Consider the following 19,142-nt stretch of genomic DNA (forward strand, 5'->3'; position numbering starts at 1 on the left):
TCTTCGTCAGGACAGGGCTAAGATCCCTCCTATGTGGAAAGCATGTACTTATGAGAATACTATAAACATAAGTGCAACTAGTCATGCATAAATATACAGTACCTAATAGTATGCATATATGTTCTGTGTAGGAAAAAAGAGAAAAAGGACAAGTACTTGTTTAGTGTCCCAGGAAGTAAAAACATTATACCTGCAAACATAAGAAGTGCGCCACAAATGTGACAAAAACGTGATCGTTAGCCATAAATCTTAATATTGCAGAAAAAGGTGCGGTGACCTGTAAGGAAATAGAGACAGTACAAGACACTACAAACAGATAACAAAAAACACACACTCTATAAAATGCGTGGACTATTCTCTAAAATAGAGATAGACACAGTGGTAACATGAATCCATACTTAGGTGTATGTAAGGTTTTGCCTCATGAACCTTGAGAACGGGTGGAGAAATCAAGGGGCGTCAATGCTGAATAAAAAAGCAAAAAGGAAACAGAAAAGAAAAAGTAGCTGTTATCACCTGAATGCTACTTGAAAAATGAAAGGCTGCGTCGGTATCCTCGAACGGCTGTGCCGTACTCACGTGCCCTTGTACTGCTAATCGCTCAATGTGCATCCATCCCGCCGTTCCGCTGATATGCGGGACACTGTCTAACGTGCTCTCTTTAAGTATAGCCAGCCACTGCTAAATTACGGGGAACTCGTTACACCTGGTACGCTACAATGGCTTCCGGTTTAGAGGTTAGTGGAAGACTAGACCCGGGAGAGTTAAAATCTTCCAGAAACCGGAAGTGAGGACCCGTGGTGGGTTTTAGGAAAAGCAGTTCCGAACGAATGATAAATATCGTAAGCAAAATTGCTTGTATGTTGCAGAGCCTCCAGTATCAATGACTGGGTAAAGAACATGGGCACGAATAAAGATTTAACACACGTGTTACCCCTTACGTACCGTATCCGTCCGGAGGTACGTTACCAACTGTTGTTCTAAACAAGGGAAAATGCGAGCAGTAATACTAAAAGGCTCAAGGTGTGAGAAGAGATTAAATAGTTATATTAACGGTTGAATGCGAGCAGTAATACTTAAGCCCCAAGTTTGTTTAAAAGAAAAGAATTTTTTTGTTATTTTTTTTATTAATTAAATGTTTAATGGGGAATTAATCCTCACAAAGGGTTCAGGATGACTGTTACAAAAAATAAAAATAAAAATTGGGGAAAAAAAAGAAGGGGACACGTGCAGATAAAGACTGGTGGGTTGCGTAAAGACGCCTATCACAGACAATGAGTGGGATTGATGCTATTTACCAGATAAGACAGGTGGGCAGCGATACCTGCTCTGAATGTCCTAGTGGTCACTTGGAGGAACCAAAAATCCACTTCTGTATACAGATTGATGGAGGCAAGCAACATTGCTGAGAATTGTGTGCCACATCATAACAAAAAGATAGTCGCTGTTTCTGATTAGGTAGGTAATACAGAAGAGAGATACAAAAAAACGACATATGTCGGTAAACAAATGTGTGAGAGAGATGGTACTATGTCAACTGTGACCATGGTATCTCATCATTCAGGCCCATAACGTGTGTGCCCAGACGGAACACCCAGCGTTGTTCTTTCTCAAAAAGCCCAAAGTCGGTGTGTAGTTGTTCTATGACTGTCCATCTCAGGTCATTAACCCCATGGTTCAGAGTCAAAAAATGGGTTGCCATCTTTGTCGTGCTCTTCTTACAACGAATATTGCTCTTATGTTCGCCAATTCGAATTTTCACTTGTCTAGTGGTCATGCCCACATATTCCATCTTACAGGGGCAAGTGATAAGGTACACAACATTTTTGCTGTTGCAATTGGTGAACTTTCTTTGTTCCCAGGAAGTACCGTTGGCGAAAGTGATGTGGGTACTCTTTTTAGTTAGAGTGCAAGTACTACACATGCCACATGGATGATGTCCTTTGATGGGTGGTAGAATATTTCTTGAAATGTGTTGAATTGGTAGTGACCGTGGTCTGGTATGAACCAAAATGTCCTTTAGATTTTTGCCTCTCTTGTGGGAGAACATGGGTTTCGGTAGATTTAAGCCGCCACAGTTCAGAATCTTCCAATTCTTATTGATAATCTTGGACACTTGGTTTGAATGAGTGTTGTAGGATGTGACACAAATGGGTCTGGTCTCTTCTTCTTGTGATATATGGTTCTCTAAAAGGGAGTCCCTATTCTTGTTCCTTGCCCTCTTGAGTCCTTTTTTGACAATTGACTCGGGGTAATTCCGGTCTAACAATTTCTTTTCCAGATCCTTAGCCTGGGCCCTGAAGTCCGTCAATTCTGAACAGTTTCTCCGTAAACGGAGGAACTGGCCATAGGGGAGATTATCCCGAAGATGCCTGGGGTGGAAACTGTCATATAGCAGTAGACAATTTTTGGCCGTTGGTTTGAAATGTGTACTAGATTTCAATCTACCTTCATCTGCATAGATGTTGAGATCTAGGAACACTAGGTTACTGTTGGATAATGTGTGTGTGAATTTGAGAAAGGTATTTTGTTCGTTCAACCAATTCATAAAGGTGGTTACTGAATCGGAGTCCCCTTTCCAAATCACTAAAACGTCATCAATGTAACGTTTCCACAGAATGATGTTGTGGTAGAATGGGTTCTGTTGGTTGAGTATTCTCTGGGACTCAAGGTGGTGAACATACAGCCCCGCTAGGCTCGGCGCAAAGGTACTCCCCATGCTGGTACCGTGCTTCTGTAGGTAGTTGACATCCTGGTACAAAAAGAAATTATTTTTAAGGGCCAGGGTAATGCATTCCATTACTAAGTTCCGGGGAGTATGATAGTTCCAGGTGGTAGAAAAAAGAACCTCTTCAATAATATCCAAGGTATCATCATGCGGTAAGCTGGGGTAGAGACTCTCCACATCCAATCCAATTAATAGGTGTTGTGCTGCATCAAACGTGAGTTTTTCAAGGAGTTGTAGGACCGCTTTAGTATCTTTCAAATATGTGTCCGTCCCTTGGACTAATGGTCGAAGAAATGCGTCCGCAAATTTCGACAGGGGCTCGAGTATTGAACCAATCCCAGATACGATGGAGCGTCCAGGAGGATATTCCAGGTTTTTATGAATTTTAGGGATTGTGTAGAAGTAGGGAGTTCTAGGTGACTTCTGAATAAGGAAGTCAGCCTCTTTTCTGGTGATCCAATCATGTGCAGTGGCCTCTTCCACCATCCCCATTATGCGCACCCGAATATCTTCGGTGGGATCATCTTTGAGGATCTCATAGTTCCTTTGATCACCCAGTAGTCTCCTGCACTCAATATCATAGTTCGTCGTTGTCTGTATAACTGTTGCTCCGCCTTTGTCGGCTGGCTTAATGGTGATATCCATGTTATTGGCTAATTGTTGTAGAGCCTCTTTTTCAGCTCTAGTCATGTTTTGAAATGTCTTATAGTCTTTCTGGAGTACGTTGTTAAGATCTTCCATAACTGCTTTCTCAAAAGTTAGCAGTTCAATTGGTAAAGTGGAGTCCACCGGAGTAAAGGTGGATTTTGGTCTCAATCCCGTATCAGATGACTGTGTGGGGACTGTGATTTGGTCAGAAAAAAAGACCCTTAGTTTAAGCTTGCGCATGAACTCTTTAATTTCCAAACAGAGTTTGAATTTATCTACTCTGTTGGTGGGGACGAAACCCAATCCCTTCTTCAATGCTACAGTTTGGTGATGGGTAAGGGTAACAGTTGAAAGGTTGACCACTAGTTGTCCTTTCGGCTGGTCGACGGTTGGTTCGATGCTGCTCTCATACTCCATGTGGATACCCTCGTCAGATCCTCTTGGTCGCTGTTCCAATGGACCTGGTTGCCCCTCCGGTTTCTTCCTCGTGATGGTCCTGGGCGCATCCCTAAACAAGCATTTACAATGCAATGGTCTCGGCATTGGTAAAGTTAGAGCTCTTGGCATTGCTCATGACATTATTTTTGTTTATGTTTTTGTTTTTAAAAAATTTAAAGAAACGGCATTGTCATGAGCAATGCCAATAGCTCTAACTTTACCAATGCCGAGACCATTGCATTGTAAATGCTTGTTTTAAGGGTATTGTCAGTATCACTGCAAAATCGTTCCCACTGTGCTGACTGTCCGAGGTGCTTTTTTTCGTACCCGAGCGTTGGCGTAATAATGTAAAACATGTTTTAAGACTGCTCCGATGATCTGTTTTGATCAGAATTAAAGAGACAGAAAGTGGACTTCCGCCTCAGACTACATAAGAATAAAGCAGCCATCTTGCAAATGGCATTCTTCAAACATATCACAATTGGAAAAAAGACTTTGGACTCAAATCGATCAAAAAAACACAGTCAAATACTATTGAAAATATGTCCCATTTTTGCCTTTTATGCTAGATTATAAAACATTATTAAATACTGTATCTATAAGTTTGTATAATATTCTGGGGGGGAAATAACGAAGCACCTGTATTTACTCTTAGCCTGCATAGGTCTGATAAAATGAGCGTTTCATTTCGATTTAGCCTTCGCATTTGCAAGAGCGCCGTTATACATAAAGATGTGACTTTGCATTTAACAGAGACATTTTAACAAAGACATTGGTAGATATATAGCACAAAAATGCCCTGTCTTTATTAGTACCGACATTTGTCTATATGTCACGGGAAAAACGATACAAAAATTATACCTACGCGGTCAATTTAAACTCCGAAATAAGTATGTAGAGCACAAACGCGTGTCCAAAGGTATCGCCATCGGTAAAAAAAAAAAAGGCCCCCCACCCATGATAAGGTGCCCGAATGGAATAAGTAACAAACCATTTTACTCGTAATGGCACACATAAATTCCCCATATTAATAAAATGGGAGCATGGGCAATATTGTACAAAAAATATAAATAAAATCAAACTCCTTTCCTCCGAGTAGCACGTTCATCTTGGTCATAGTTCAAGCTCAAACCATTGCTCACCCCTAGTACAAAACCCCCCACTTACTAGTTATCATATAGTGCGACGCCACATCGTAGATAGCATTCTCCTGCCGCCCAAGAATTCAAACTTAATACACATAGTCCGGTCACAAGAGTCACGTATGCGACGTAGAAGTTATCACTAGAATGGAAGTCTGGGGTGTTGATCCCCTAGGAAATTAAAACACAAAGAGTCACTCCGAAGTGGCCCTAGCAGTGCGCCTTTCTCCGAGGCAGAGCAGAAATGCCTCGGAGAAAGGCAGCGTCGTTTTCGGATTCGGGGGCGTGTTTTGCTGTTGTCTCCTCCTTGAGACTTCTTGCAAAAAACACGCCCCCCGATCCGAAAAGGACGGGGCCTAATCTGAATGACTGACCTCTTCTCCAATGGCTGGCCAGCATTCAAGAGGCCAGCCAATGGAGAACAGGGGAGAAGAGGGGCGGGTTCAAGCCCCTCTTCTCCAAGTCATTAAATCTCGGAGCGAGACTGCGCAAGCGCAGCCTTCGCAGCCGAGACCTAAAAAGGAGGTGGACCGTAATAGTTGTAGTCTTGTGGGGCGGGAATCCAGTGTTGAAAGGGTACTCCCATAGGTGGAGGTCCAAAGGGATATTGGGTGTACAGTGGTGGGCCTTGATAGCCACCCCATCCCCTGCCTCTCGGTCTGTATGGTCTTTGCTGTTGACCTCTGCCCCTCTGGTTCCTTGAACTGCTTGTTCTACTTGAATAAGAATCATTGGATGCTGCGTCCGAGAGATCGCTGTCTGTGTCCTGGTCACTCCCCGTTTTTCGTTGGATATAATCATCCCTAATATAGGGGTACACTCGTTCATGGCTGAAAGCTGCAGTGTCCTTCTTCAATTTCTTGTACTTGCTTTGTTTTAGTGAAATTTCATATTCACTCATCTCTTGGTTTAATTCTTCAAGTCTTTTTTTGAGGACAGTGGTTGATTGTTAACTCTTCAGCTGAACCTCAATCTTTTGTATATCAATCTTCAATTCTTGGGTGAGGCGAGTGGCTGTCTTGATAATCAAGACTAGCCAGTCCCTTGTGCAGTGCCACGATATGAGTGACCAGTCTCTTTTGAAGGTCTTATCTTGCTGGAAAATAAACGGTTCGTTTCGAACTATCAAGCCTCTTGGCGCTGTATTGGCCCTCAGGTACTCCGTCATTAGAAGACCATGCAGTGCTGTTTTGATCTGCGTTCTCCTTAAGTTGGTCAGTTCATCCCAGTCAGAACTATTGAGACCGGGGTCTGTATTACTCAAACCCTCAAAGGGGTTGAGGGCTGCCAGAATCCTATCAACGTCTTCATCATCAAATGTAAGACCCGCAGACTCAGCCATGTTCGTGAATCAATGGAACTGTGAGTGTGTGAAGGTGAAACTACAGGTAATTAGTGATAAGTGCGAGTGTGTGTTTATAATGTAATCTGTGTAAAAAGTGTTGGTAAAAATAATGAAAAAGAAAGCACACTGGCTTTGTATCCCAAAAGGGGAAGGAAAACTCCCACAGCTGTGCGCTGTCGAAATAGCTAATAATAACAAGATTAGGGAGTGTAGAGGGGAAACACTACACGGGCTCTAGAGGTGGATACGTCCTCCACTCTGAATTAGTTACCAAACATAAGGATCCATCTCTTGGAGAAAAACTAAAAACCTGGGTTCAAAAAACTAGGATAGATGGGTGTGCGTGTCCCACAATGGTTGGACACACACAAAGTTGTTTAAATACCCCTCACACACCAAGAATGACCCATGGTGTCATGCTTCATCATAGGGGTCTTCCCGCCACGCTGCGGGACGGGGCGTGCTACGACCTGCGACTACGCGAGAGCACTAATGATAAAGTGCTATGTGTAATGCAAAGGGAGGGTCTGGGGTAAGTGTAAATGTGAGATTAAAAAGGACCTGGCCCCTTAAGACAAAAAAACTTTAATAAGTCAAGGGGGGCTGGTACTAGTAAAAAGGTGGTGCGGAGATTTCCTACTCAATGTGTGGTTACTCCTAATATCTTGTCAACATGTTTCGATGCAAAGGCATCTTCGTCAGGAGAGGGCTAAGATCCCTCCTATGTGGAAAGCATGTACTTATGAGAATACTATAAACATAAGTGCAACTAGTCATGCATAAATATACAGTACCTAATAGTATGCATATATGTTCTGTGAAGGAAAAAAGAGAAAAAGGACAAGTACTTGTTTAGTGTCCCAGGAAGTAAAAACATTATACCTGCAAACATAAGAAGTGCGCCACAAATGTGACAAAAACGTGATCGTTAGACATAAATCTTAATATTGCAGAAAAAGGTGGGTGACCTGTAAGGAAATAGAGACAGTACAAGACACTACAAACAGATAACAAAAAACACACACTCTATAAAATGCGTGGACTATTCTCTAAAATAGAGATAGACACAGTGGTAACATGAACCCATACTTAGGTGTATGTAAGGTTTTGCCTCATGAACCTTGAGAACGGGTGGAGAAATCAAGGGGCCTCAATGCTAAATAAAAAAGCAAAAAGGAAACGGAAAAGAAAAAGTAGCTGTTATCACCTGAATGCTACTTGAAAAATGAAAGGCTGCGTCGGTATCCTCGAACGGCTGTGCCGTACTCACGTGCCCTTGTACTGCTAATCGCTCAATGTGCATCCATCCCGCGGTTCCGCTGATATGCGGGACACTGTCTAACGTGCTCTCTTTAAGTATAGCCAGCCACTGCTAAATTACGGGGAACTCGTTACACCTGGTACGCTACAATGGCTTCCGGTTTAGAGTTAGTGGAAGACTAGACCCGGGAGAGTTAAAATCTTCCAGAAACCGGAAGTGAGGACCCGTGGTGGGTTTTAGGAAAAGCAGTTCCGAACTAATGATAAATATCGTAAGCAAAATTGCTCGTATGTTGCAGAGCCTCCAGTATCAATGACTGGGTAAAGAACATGGGCACGAATAAAGATTTAACACACGTGTTACCCCTTACGTACCGTATCCGTCCGGAGGTACGTTACCAACTGTTGTTCTAAACAAGGGAAAATGCGAGCAGTAATACTAAAAGGCTCAAGGTGTGAGAAGAGATTAAATAGTTATATTAACGGTTGAATGCGAGCAGTAATACTTAAGCCCCAAGTTTGTTTAAAAGAAAAAAAAAAAAAATTTTTTTATTAATTAAAAGTTTAATGGGGAATTAATCCTCACAAAGGGTTCATGATGACTGTTACAAAAAATAAATAAAAAATTTGGGGAAAAAAAGAAGGGGACACGTGCAGATAAAGACTGGTGGGTTGCATAAAGACGCCTATTACAGACAATGAGTGGGATTGATGCTATTTACCAGATAAGACAGGTGGGCAGGGATACCTGCTCTGAATGTCCTAGTGGTCACTTGGAGGAACCAAAAATCCACTACTGTACACAGACTGATGGAGGCAGGCTACATTGCTGAGAATTGAGTGCCACATCATAACAAAAAGATAGTCGCTGTTTCTGATTAGGTAGGTAATACAGAAGAGAGATACAAAAAAACGACATATGTCGGTAAACAAATGTGTGAGAGAGATGGTACTATGTCAACTGTGACCATGGTATCTCATCATTCAGGCCCATAACGTGTGTGCCCAGACGGAACACCCAGCGTTGTTCTTTCTCAAAAAGCCCAAAGTCGGTGTGTAGTTGTTCTATGACTGTCCATCTCAGGTCATTAAACCCATGGTTCAGAGTCAAAAAATGGGTTGCCATCTTTGTCGTGCTCTTCTTACAGCGAATATTGCTCTTATGTTCGCCAATTCGAATATTCACTTGTCTAGTGGTCATGCCCACATATTCCATCTTACAGGGGCAAGTGATAAGGTACACAACATTTTTGCTGTTGCAATTGGTGAACTTTCTTTGTTCCCAGGAAGTACCGTTGGCGAAAGTGATGTGGGTACTCTTTTTAGTTAGAGTGCAAGTACTACACATGCCACATGGATGATGTCCTTTGATGGGTGGTAGAATATTTCTTGAAATGTGTTGAATTGGTAGTGACCGTGGTCTGGTATGAACCAAAATGTCCTTTAGATTTTTGCCTCTCTTGTGGGAGAACATGGGTTTCGGTTGATTTAAGCCGCCACAGTTCAGAATCTTCCAATTCTTATTGATAATCTTGGACACTTGGTTTGAATGAGTGTTGTAGGTTGTGACACTAATTGGTCTGGTCTCTTCTTCTTGTGATATATGGTTCTCTAAAAGGGAGTCCCTATTGTTGTTCCTTGCCCTCTTGAGTCCTTTCCCGCCATCTACTTCAACCGAAATCCTATTAGTGAGGTGAGTAGATTGGGTGGGTTTTGGGTCCAAAGATTTAGAGGGTGACTGCATTTTGGTATCGTTTAAGGATCCCTGGGTGGTAGAGTCCATTCGAAGGGAAGCAAGGTTTGCAAGAATGGGGGATGTACAAACACTAGACCTTGCTTATTTTTATCCCGAAAGACATTCTAAACTCACACCAGGCCCCCATCCCAAGAGATTATTAGACAGGAGGCGTTCGATTGTGAGAACACCTTACCACTCCCAACATCTTCAACTTTTCAATTGTTACGGCCCCCTTTCTGACCTTGAGGCTGTCGATTGACTACATTTACCAAGTAAGGAGTATAGCACTGTGGAGAGTCACAGGAATGTAATATCTGGGCCCGGAAGGGTGGAATCTTCCATGGGGCATGTTGTTGAGGGGGGCCCATTGTTAAATCTTATGGGGGGGACGGTTGAAGCAACTACTGAGGATATTTTAGAGGAAATTGTGGGGGTGGATGGTGCTTGTATGACTCCTAGACTCGAGTTACGGGCTGAACCTGTGAAGGTAGTGGAGATCCCAGCCCCCACTGTGCCAATGATTCAATCATATAAAAGTAATGTAACAACTCCACACGATATTTTAAAGGTAGCTTCCTGGAATGTGGCTGGGATCAAAGGCCGGCTACACTCAGAGGAGTGGTTGGAATTTATAGATACTTTTGATATTATATTACTCCAGGAAACTTGGGCTACGGTCCCAATCCATAGGGTTGGGTTTGTTAATTTTTCCAAACCTGCAATCAGTGGTAGCAAAGGGCGTGCCTCAGGGGGCCTATTGATCTGGGTGAAGCAATCCTTGGGAGTCCATCTATCTGAAATATCTCTGGAACATCAAGACCTCCTGGGTATCAAGTTGAGCAAAGCTGCCCATCGGGATCTGATTATTATTAACATCTATGCACGAGGCCTACCTGGAGGCCGCTGCCCTGGTATTGTCGATGTAGTGGATAGGTATCTTGATAGTTTAGGAAGTGATAATCTCTTTGTCCTAGCGGGCGACTTGAACTGCACCTTTGAGCCGCTCCAGGCAGTTGGGGACAGTTGGGGGTCCTCAGAGGATGCAGTCTGGAACATTCCGGACCTATCAATTGATAAAATCGCCAAAGGGACTGAGGCAGCTTTGAACTGGATGGCCCTATGTTTGAACAGGGGCTTAAGGGCAGTTAATGGCCGCTCCTTATCAGATCAATGTGCCTGCAACACCTATGATAATGGTCTAAGGAAAAGCCGTATAGATTATATTTTGCTAAAGTTGGAACTCTGGCAATATATGATCGACATGGAAGTGGTATCCCACCCAGAAAGCGACCACAATCCCCTGTCGCTTAGTTTAAGGTTCCTGGGCTCTGATAGATTGAGGAATCCAGATACTCTTAGGACAGGAGATCTCACCTTGACCAATGACAGAAGAAGGCTGAAATGGTCTAGGTTAGTGGGTGATGCCACCCTCCTTGAAAGTATTAAAAATTTGGTCACCTACACGGTGAACGAACTCATGCCCACTGTGTCAGAGGGGGTCGGCCCCGATTATGTAACCGAGACCCACGAATGTTGTTTTGAACAGCTTAAATCTCTCTTATCCAGTCCATACTTGGAAGGCCCGTCAAAAAAACTTGGTTCCCGTCAGAAATGGTACAACGGGAAATGTAGGGAGGCCTATAGCCAATTAGTTAAGGCGGTCAAGTCTCGGGTTATGAGTGATGTCAAGTTAGCTAGGGTACAGTATAAAAAAACCCAGTGGGATGCTAAAAGAGAGTGGGAAGACAGGCATTGGTCCGATCTTCTGGATGCATCGACATCCAATAACCAGACTAAATTCTGGGAACTGGTAAAGTGGGGCAGGGACCCAGATTCGCAAATGCCTATAAATCACGTCTCCCCAGGAACTTGGGTGGATTTCTATGCTGCTCAATTTAGGTCTGAGATCACGGAATCCTCCACAATGCTAAGTTATGAGCACACACTGTTTGATCACGGTGGGGTCCTGTTCTTCACAGAACAAGAAACAGAATTAGCTCTGGGTTTGACTGAGCGGGGGAAGGCTCCAGGGATGGACCTAATCCCTGTCGATTTGTTTAAATCCAACCAAGAACTTTGGGTACCGTATATTACCAGGTTAGCTAATGCAATTGCCCAAGGAGCCAGAATCCCAAAGAGCTGGAAGGGGGCTGAGATCCTTCCAATCCACAAAAAAGGGGATCGGTTCAACCCGGGCAATTATCGCCCGATCAGCCTTATTGACTCCCTCCAAATGGTCATTGCACGAATGATCTTAGGTAGAGTTCAGGGTTGGATGGTCTCCGAGTGCATTTTGTCTCCCATGCAAGCAGGCTTTAGATCCGGTATCAGCACCATCGACCAGGTATTTAGATTTTGTCTAATCTACTGGAAGGTGGTGCTGTTAGGCGGGGGGAAAATTTTCGCCCCTTTTATTGATCTAAAGGCGGCTTTTGACATGGTCCCGAGGGCTAAACTGTGGTGCGTCTTGAGAGACTTGGGTTTACCCTTGGAACTTCTGGATCTAATTGTTAAACTGCATGAGGACAATTTTGCTAGGGTTCGGTGGGGCGGTCAAGGACAAGTGACGAACAGCTTCCCAGTAACACGCGGGGTTCGTCAGGGTTGTGTCCTGGCGCCCACACTCTTCCTGTTGTTTATTGACCAGGTAGTAAACTTTTTCAAGACCTTCCCAACTGACGCTCCCTCCCTGGCTGGGAAGAAGTTCCCCATGCTTATCTTCGCTGACGACACTCTGCTCCTCTCTAAGACCAGAAGCGGTTTACAGCGGGCTCTGAACCGCTTTGAGGAGTTCTGTGTCATCAACGATTTGAAGGTAAACGTGGGCAAAACTAAGTTTATGGTTTTTACTAAGAACATTTTGGTTCGGAGCTCGGTAAGGATGGGTGGGGCTAATTTGGAACAAGTAGATCATATGTCCTACCTAGGGGTTACACTAGACTTTCGCCTGCGATAGAAGGAGCAGGTAGTCGAACAGCAGCTTAAACTGGCCCGCTTAACTGGCTGTCTCCTTAGGGAACAAAAGAGATCCATCACTAAACGTGTGCACCCAGCGCTAAAAATTTATGACGCAAAGATTAACGCTGCTATTTTATACGGAGCGGATCTTTGGGCGTATATGGATCTTTCTAGCCTGTTTAAAGCACAGTGTAAGTTCTTGCGGAATCTAGTGGGGCTTCCGCAATCAACTCCATCTATACCCCTTTGTTTGGACTTAGGTTGTAATCCAATTAATGAGATGGCGAGGTTCAGATTGGTTGCCTTTTGGAGACGGATTTGGTCTTCTCCTGACCTTGCCTTATTTGCTAATGAACTTGTCGAAGTTAGGTCCATTGAGGGATCCGGGAGAATTCCATGGCTATGCACGGTTAGAACCATCTTGGTTGAAATGGGTTTGGAACAGCTGTGGTTGTCCCCAGGAACCAATGTGTTTCCCTCCAAACAAGAATTTAAAGCATTGTACTGGGCCTCGGTTCGACAAACCTTAGTGTCTGCTTCTAGTTCCACAAGTCTAACAGGTAGGTTCCTGGCTAACAAGCTGGATCCTTCCCGTGAGAACTACTGGGATATCATTACCGGGCCGCTAGATAAGAAACTCTACCATCAGTTTCGGGTGGGTTCTTTGCCCTTGAATACATTCACTAAAAATTGGGGTACTGGAGTAACTGAATTTTGTCAATGGTGTCCTGGTCATAAGGAGACAGAGGATCACCTCTTATTTGCCTGCCCCATGTACCGAGACCCACGTAGAAAATGGATAAAACCTCTGTTTCAACGCCTTACCTGTAGTAGGTCCGCGGAGGCCATTCGGGCATTGAAGACCAATACCTCAGAGTTGTTTGTGGTGAGCACAGCGAAATTCCTTGGCTGGGTTTGGATCATTAGAGCCCATAAATAGTTAGAAATGATTGCTTATACGATTCGTACTTAAAACATCCTATCCAAAGATGGATATTGTATAGTATTTTAAGATGGTTTTATTTATTGATTTTATGTTTTTAAAAAACATTCATAAACGGATCGTCTAAATATAAATGGGATGCTTAACAAGGATTATTTTTAATGTATAGTTTTTATCGTGTGTAAAAATATTTGTAATCTGGACAGTATATGGTGTTTGTAAAGCATGGCCCAAACTGTTTGTGTAATTTCTGCTGTCTTTTATGATTTTATTATCGAAATAAAGACATTAAAACCTGAAACCTGAGTCCTTTTTTGACAATTGACTCGGGGTAATTCCGGTCTAACAATTTATTTTCCAGATCCTTAGCCTGGGCCCTGAAGTCCGTCAATTCTGAACAGTTCCTCTGTAAACGGAGGAACTGGCCATAGGGGAGATTATCCCGAAGATGCCTGGGGTGGAAACTGTCATATAGCAGTAGACAATTTTTGGCCATTGGTTTGAAATGTGTACTAGATTTCAATCTACCTTCATCTGCGTAGATGTTGAGATCTAGGAACACTAGGTTACTGTTGGATAATGTGTGTGTGAATTTGAGAAAGGTATTTTGTTCGTTCAACCAATTCATAAAGGTGGTTACTGAATCGGAGTCCCCTTTCCAAATCACTAAAACGTCATCAATGTAACGTTTCCACAGAATGATGTTGTGGTAGAATGGGTTCTGTTGGTTGAGTATTCTCTGGGACTCAAGGTGGTGATAGAGAGCTTCATTGGGATCGTCACCGAGCAGCATCTGATTGATGTGAAGGCCTTCCCGGACACGAACTTCACCCACTCTGAACTTTGCTCCAGTACTGTGAATTAACTAAATCTTTAAAAGTTTTCTGAAAATCTGTTCATTGGGCGAGGAGTTAACATTGTACGGGAGAGCGTTCCACAGTTAATGGACCCGAAAGGTAAAGGAGCATCTACCTAGATGGGCACAACACACTCTGGAGACTTGCAACAATAGTTGATTGGAAAATCTCAAGGATCTAGAGGGACAGTATGCATGGACTCTATCTCTCAGATAGGTTGGGCCACTGTTATTAAATGATCAGTAAGTTGACAGTAAACATTTCTCTGTTCTATCCTGACTCAGGTATTGGACAACTGCTCTTCATCCATTTTGCAACTTTTACCAGACAAACTTTAAGGAAGTCCCGTAGCTCACAATTTGTCTCTAGAAAGGAGTTGCGTTTCATCTGCATAGGGCACAACCTTTAGACTAAAAGGCTGCATGATGCTTGCGAAAAGGACCATGTAAACACTAAATAGAGTAGGGCTTTAGGCAGATCCTTATTGGACACACCATAGATTAAATGGTGTTAGAAGACGTGGAAGGTAGATTATTGGTAACGGTCAGATAAGAGAGACTTAAGCCAAAGTAAGGCAGAATCGCAGATGCCTCTTGTTGGACTTGGCCCTTTTGGGCAGATTCACCCCTAAACTTTTTGCCTTTCCTGTGACCTGGTATTGGTGGTCCAGTGTAAAGTGCGTGCACGCTCTGAGTGAGTGTGGTGAGATTGGACTGCCCTCCCATAGGAATGCATGGGGGATATGTGTGTTCATGGTAATTCCTGATGTGAGAGGAGTGCAAACTCGAGTTTAGTATGTGCAAACTTGTGAGAATAAATGCTGCGCAATGGTGTGCGCAGATTTATGGTGACTAGTGTAGAAGTGCCACATTTAGAAGTAGGCATTTCTGTGTGCTGTGTGTCTGCCTGCCTGATGTGAATTGCATATCTGGCTTGTGATTGACAGGAGCTGAGAGGGCTGGGGAATTCCAGGAGCCAGGATGAGTCTGCCCAGTGGTGAATGGGAAGATCTGCATGCAGATGGGAGGGAGGAGTTGCACCTGGGACCTAAATAGGACTGTGCCTTTCCTCCACAATGCTGGCTCCGCCCCCTGTGGTGTGTCTGAGCACCTAGCCCCCACCTAACAAAGGAGAGAGGAGCTGAGCAAAACAAAGTGCTCCAAAGCTCCCCCAAACCAGTTCTGACTGGTATCCCCAAGCCCTGTGCTGTGCCATAAAGGAAAAGGGCATATAAATATAGGGGCTGTGACCCCATGAAATTGTTCAGTTCCTGTTCTGTTCCTAATGGAGAGGGTCTTGCTGCTGGTGGGGCCCAGGAGGGACTGCCATGGGGGCTGCCTCCCTGCTGGAGGGCCCTGTGTGCTGGCCCCTGGGCCCTGCATTGCCCCCCTGATGCCTCAAGGACCTAATGGAACCCATTTGCTTTTTCTCGTGGACCTTCAGGACTTTTTGTGCTTCCAGCGCCCTGTGAGCGCTTTATCCTGAACTTCTCCCAGACGAGAGGAGAGCCTGGGGGCTGCTACTTGTTGTGGGTAGTGGTATTGTTAATAGGTCATAGGCGCTCGTGGTTGATTCACCTGTTATCTAGTGGAGAATGCGTTATTTACGGTGCTAAAGGGGTTGGGGAGAACCACCAGCCTCCCTAAATTATTGTGGCAGAGCAACAAAACAGTCTTCAAAAGGTATACCCAAGCACTCGTCAAGTATCAGTTAGCATAAATGCAAAACCATTTACGGCATGAGACACAATAAGTTAGTCTTTTGCTTTAATGTAGATTATCATATCATTCTTTATTTAGCCGTGATCAAGTCGCATGTACTACTTTACGGAGGCGACGAAACACGTGTTGGCTTGATGAACTACTGTTGAAAGAGGAATATTAAAGAAAAGAAACTGCAAAGAAAGAAGCAAAAGACTAACTTATTGTGTCTCATGCCGTAAATGGTTTTGCATTTATGCTAACTGATACTTGACGAGTGCTTGGGTATACCTTTTGAAGCCTGGGGGCTGTGCAGCGCCGAGCTGCAGCCCTTGCTGGGGAAATCCACAGTGTAGGGCTTCCCCCGTTGTGCTTTAGTTACGGGTGCCCACCCCGCGTTCTTTCTACGGTCTCGGGTGCCCACCCCGCTCCTACTTGTATTTGAATAGAGGGAACCTACCCTTCATTGCAGCATTGGGCATTTCTTCAATTACAGGTGTCCGCACGTGTTCCTCTTTGTTCCCGCGGGTGCCCACCCCACTTATTCCGATGGTGGTATGGTGGCATAATGCCGCTGCTAAAGCCTTCTCCGCGCCGCTATCGGCGCAACCCGGAAGACAGGCGCCGTGCCTTGGTTGTGGGCGGGGCTGGTGAGCGCGAGCCGGAAGTGACCAGGGGCTCCCGTGAGCTGTGGGAGCCCCGCGTGTGCTGAAGTCCGGCGGGAGCCCACCCCGCCTTCAGGGATGCCGCAAAGAGAAGCAGCCGGAGCAGGCAGCGCCTGCACAAATATCCCCTACGGGGCTCCCATGGTGAAGAGGGAGCCCCACATCGTCCTAACCTTGCCGAGGGAGTCCGCCTGTGAGGCAGAAGAGTCCTGGGTCCCAGGAGGGGGCCCGGGTGAAGAGGGAGCAGCAGTTGTCCGCCCGGATGAAGAGAGGGAAGCCGGATCACCAGCGAGGCTCTCATGAGCGAGAGAGCCCCGCCTGCAGCCGTGGTGCCTGGAGTTCAGAGGAGCGCCTCCCCAGTCCGGTGAGTGGGGGCTCCAGGGGGCAAAATGTTGGTGCCGATCGCGGCCCCTTGCCGGCGGTCCCGAGTCAGAGCGGCCCCAGATGGCAGCGGGCCGCTCCAATGGTTGGCATAGGGATTTCCAGAGCCTATGGGGCTCCACCGAGAGGGGCATCTTTTGTTACAGAGCCTGGGTGGCTCCAACGTGGGCGATATTTTGTTTAAGGGCCCCAGTGGGGGTTCCGAGGGTCAGAGGAGCCCATGTTCTGAGTTGGCCATTCCCATGAGCGGGCCCGCCGTCGCGGGCCGCTCCAACGAGAGGGGCAGTTCGTTTTGTATATGAGAGGGCCCCAGAGGGCCACGTTTGGGGCACATTTGCATAAGAGGGCACAGTGGTGCCGGCCCTCATTGAATTTCCAGCTGCCCAGCAAGTAGTGGGCAGCTGCATCGTTTAGGCCCTCCTGTGATATTCCCAGCTGCCCAGCAAGTAGTGGGCAGCTGCACCGTTTAGGCGCACAGTTCTTTGGGGGCATGTTTTGAGTTAGGAGTGAGATGCCCTCCTTGGCCCCATACTTTCCCAGCTGCCCAGCAAGTAGTGGGCAGCTGCAACGTTTAGGTTTGTGCAAAGAGCGCACCCTTGACTTTCGCTGCATTGGCAGCGCGCCCTGACTCTTGGAACATAGGGCATTTGAGCCCCCTTTTTGAGATGGCCAGTTGGCCAGGGGGACTGTTAGAATTGTAGGGCGCCAGGCCATAATGTGATTGTGGTGCTAGGAAATGTAATGTATGTAGTATGATTTATGCACCCTGTTTTATACCTCTAAATGTGGTTCTTGTGATTATGAGGTTGTTTTGCATATTATGGTTTATGCTAGTGAGATTTATTTCCTAATGTAGTTATGCTTAGGAGGATAGGGTCTAATGCATTTTAGACTTTTGAGAGAATTGCATAATGTGTTTATGCTGGTGAGGTTGGCGCAGAATGTATTCGCGCCTAATGGGATACTGTGCATAATGTGGTTTATGTTACATGGTTGATGCTGAGTACAGTGGTTACCAGTAGTTACTGGTTGTGTTCTATGTTTATGATAAGTTCTACATCTACTAAGTTCACTTTGTGATGGTTCTGACAGTGGTCCAGTTGGCCCTGTCAGGTGTAAATAATCCCTTGTAAATATAATCTAGTGCCAGGTGGCACCGTATATATTATGTGATTACTATTCTAATGTGTTATGATAATACAAAGGCTATTTTTGATATAACCTAGTGTGGAGTTCCTTTTGTGGTGTGCCTGGGATGTTGTTGCTGTGTGCATGCGCAAATGCTTTACACATGGCCTCCGGGATAAGCCTGACTGCTCGTGCCAAGCTACCAAGGGGGTGAGCAGGGGTTATCTTTGGCGTGTAACTCCCTTGCCCTGACTAGAGTGGTGGTCTCTGCCTGGCTTTGACGCAAGCCTTAGCCAACCAGAGATCCCATTTCTAACACCACTACTCTACAGACGCTCTAAGAGAATACAATGGGTCACAATGTCAGAAGCAGAAGAGACAGCTGGTAAATTGAACCCCCGCTACTTGATCCGTTTCCAGGCTTAGTTTGATTAACTCAGTTACTTCCAGCTGTGTCGTGGCTGGAAATCCGACTGATTACTTTGACAAAGATTACTGGCCTTAAGGTATTGATTAATCTGAGCACTGACTCACTACTTTTTAGATAATGCTAGTAGAAGGGACATTGGTCTGAAATTTGCTAAGACTTTTGAGTCTGCGTAAGGCTTCTTAAGTTAAGAAACAACCTAAGCGTGTTTCCAGGCTTTGAAAACTACTGCCTAATGCAACAAGTGATTAAATAGGTCGTTCAAAACAATACAAGTTCACCTTAGCAGCTATTTATGTGATGAAGCTCAGCATTCCGAAATCCATACTTAGGAACTTCCTCCACCTTATCCCAACCTTGTAGGAAACGCCTCCAGTGAATTATCCTCTGGATTTAGCACTTCATCCTAAAATCAGAGTGCATCAACACTCAGTCCTAACACAGCCCTTTGAATTTGAGGCAAAACAATCATTTCATTCAGTAGAGGGATCATTTATTGTTTGGCTGAAATCCTGCTACACCAGTGGTGTGGTAAAGGGAACATGTCTGCTTCACCGTCTGCCCCATTTTGACTTTGTACCAATGGAGGCAGCACTTTTCCTGTTTGGTGGCAGGCCTGGACTAGTCCTACTGGGCACTGGGCATTTTCCCGGGAGACTGAAAGTGAGGGGCGGCTTTTGGTGCTGGAGGCCGAGGCAGACGCCACCCGCCCACTGTGCTTCCTGTCTGTTGCACTTGAAAACAACTGCAAAAACCAACATGTTTTATTTTAAGGAGTGTATGG

The 19,142-nt window shown here is 45.0% G+C and overlaps 1 protein-coding gene across 1 annotated transcript in view; it reads left to right on the plus strand.

Annotated features, from left to right (window-relative positions):
* The window catches only part of LOC146854195 (protein FAM118A-like), a 413,277-nt gene that overhangs the window by 380,699 nt on the left and 13,436 nt on the right, over positions 1–19,142 (plus strand). The gene's annotated exons all lie outside the window — the stretch shown is intronic.

This window comes from Triturus cristatus, chromosome 4_1 (assembly GCF_964204655.1).
Source record: "Triturus cristatus chromosome 4_1, aTriCri1.1, whole genome shotgun sequence".
Taxonomy (NCBI): Eukaryota; Metazoa; Chordata; class Amphibia; order Caudata; family Salamandridae; genus Triturus; species Triturus cristatus.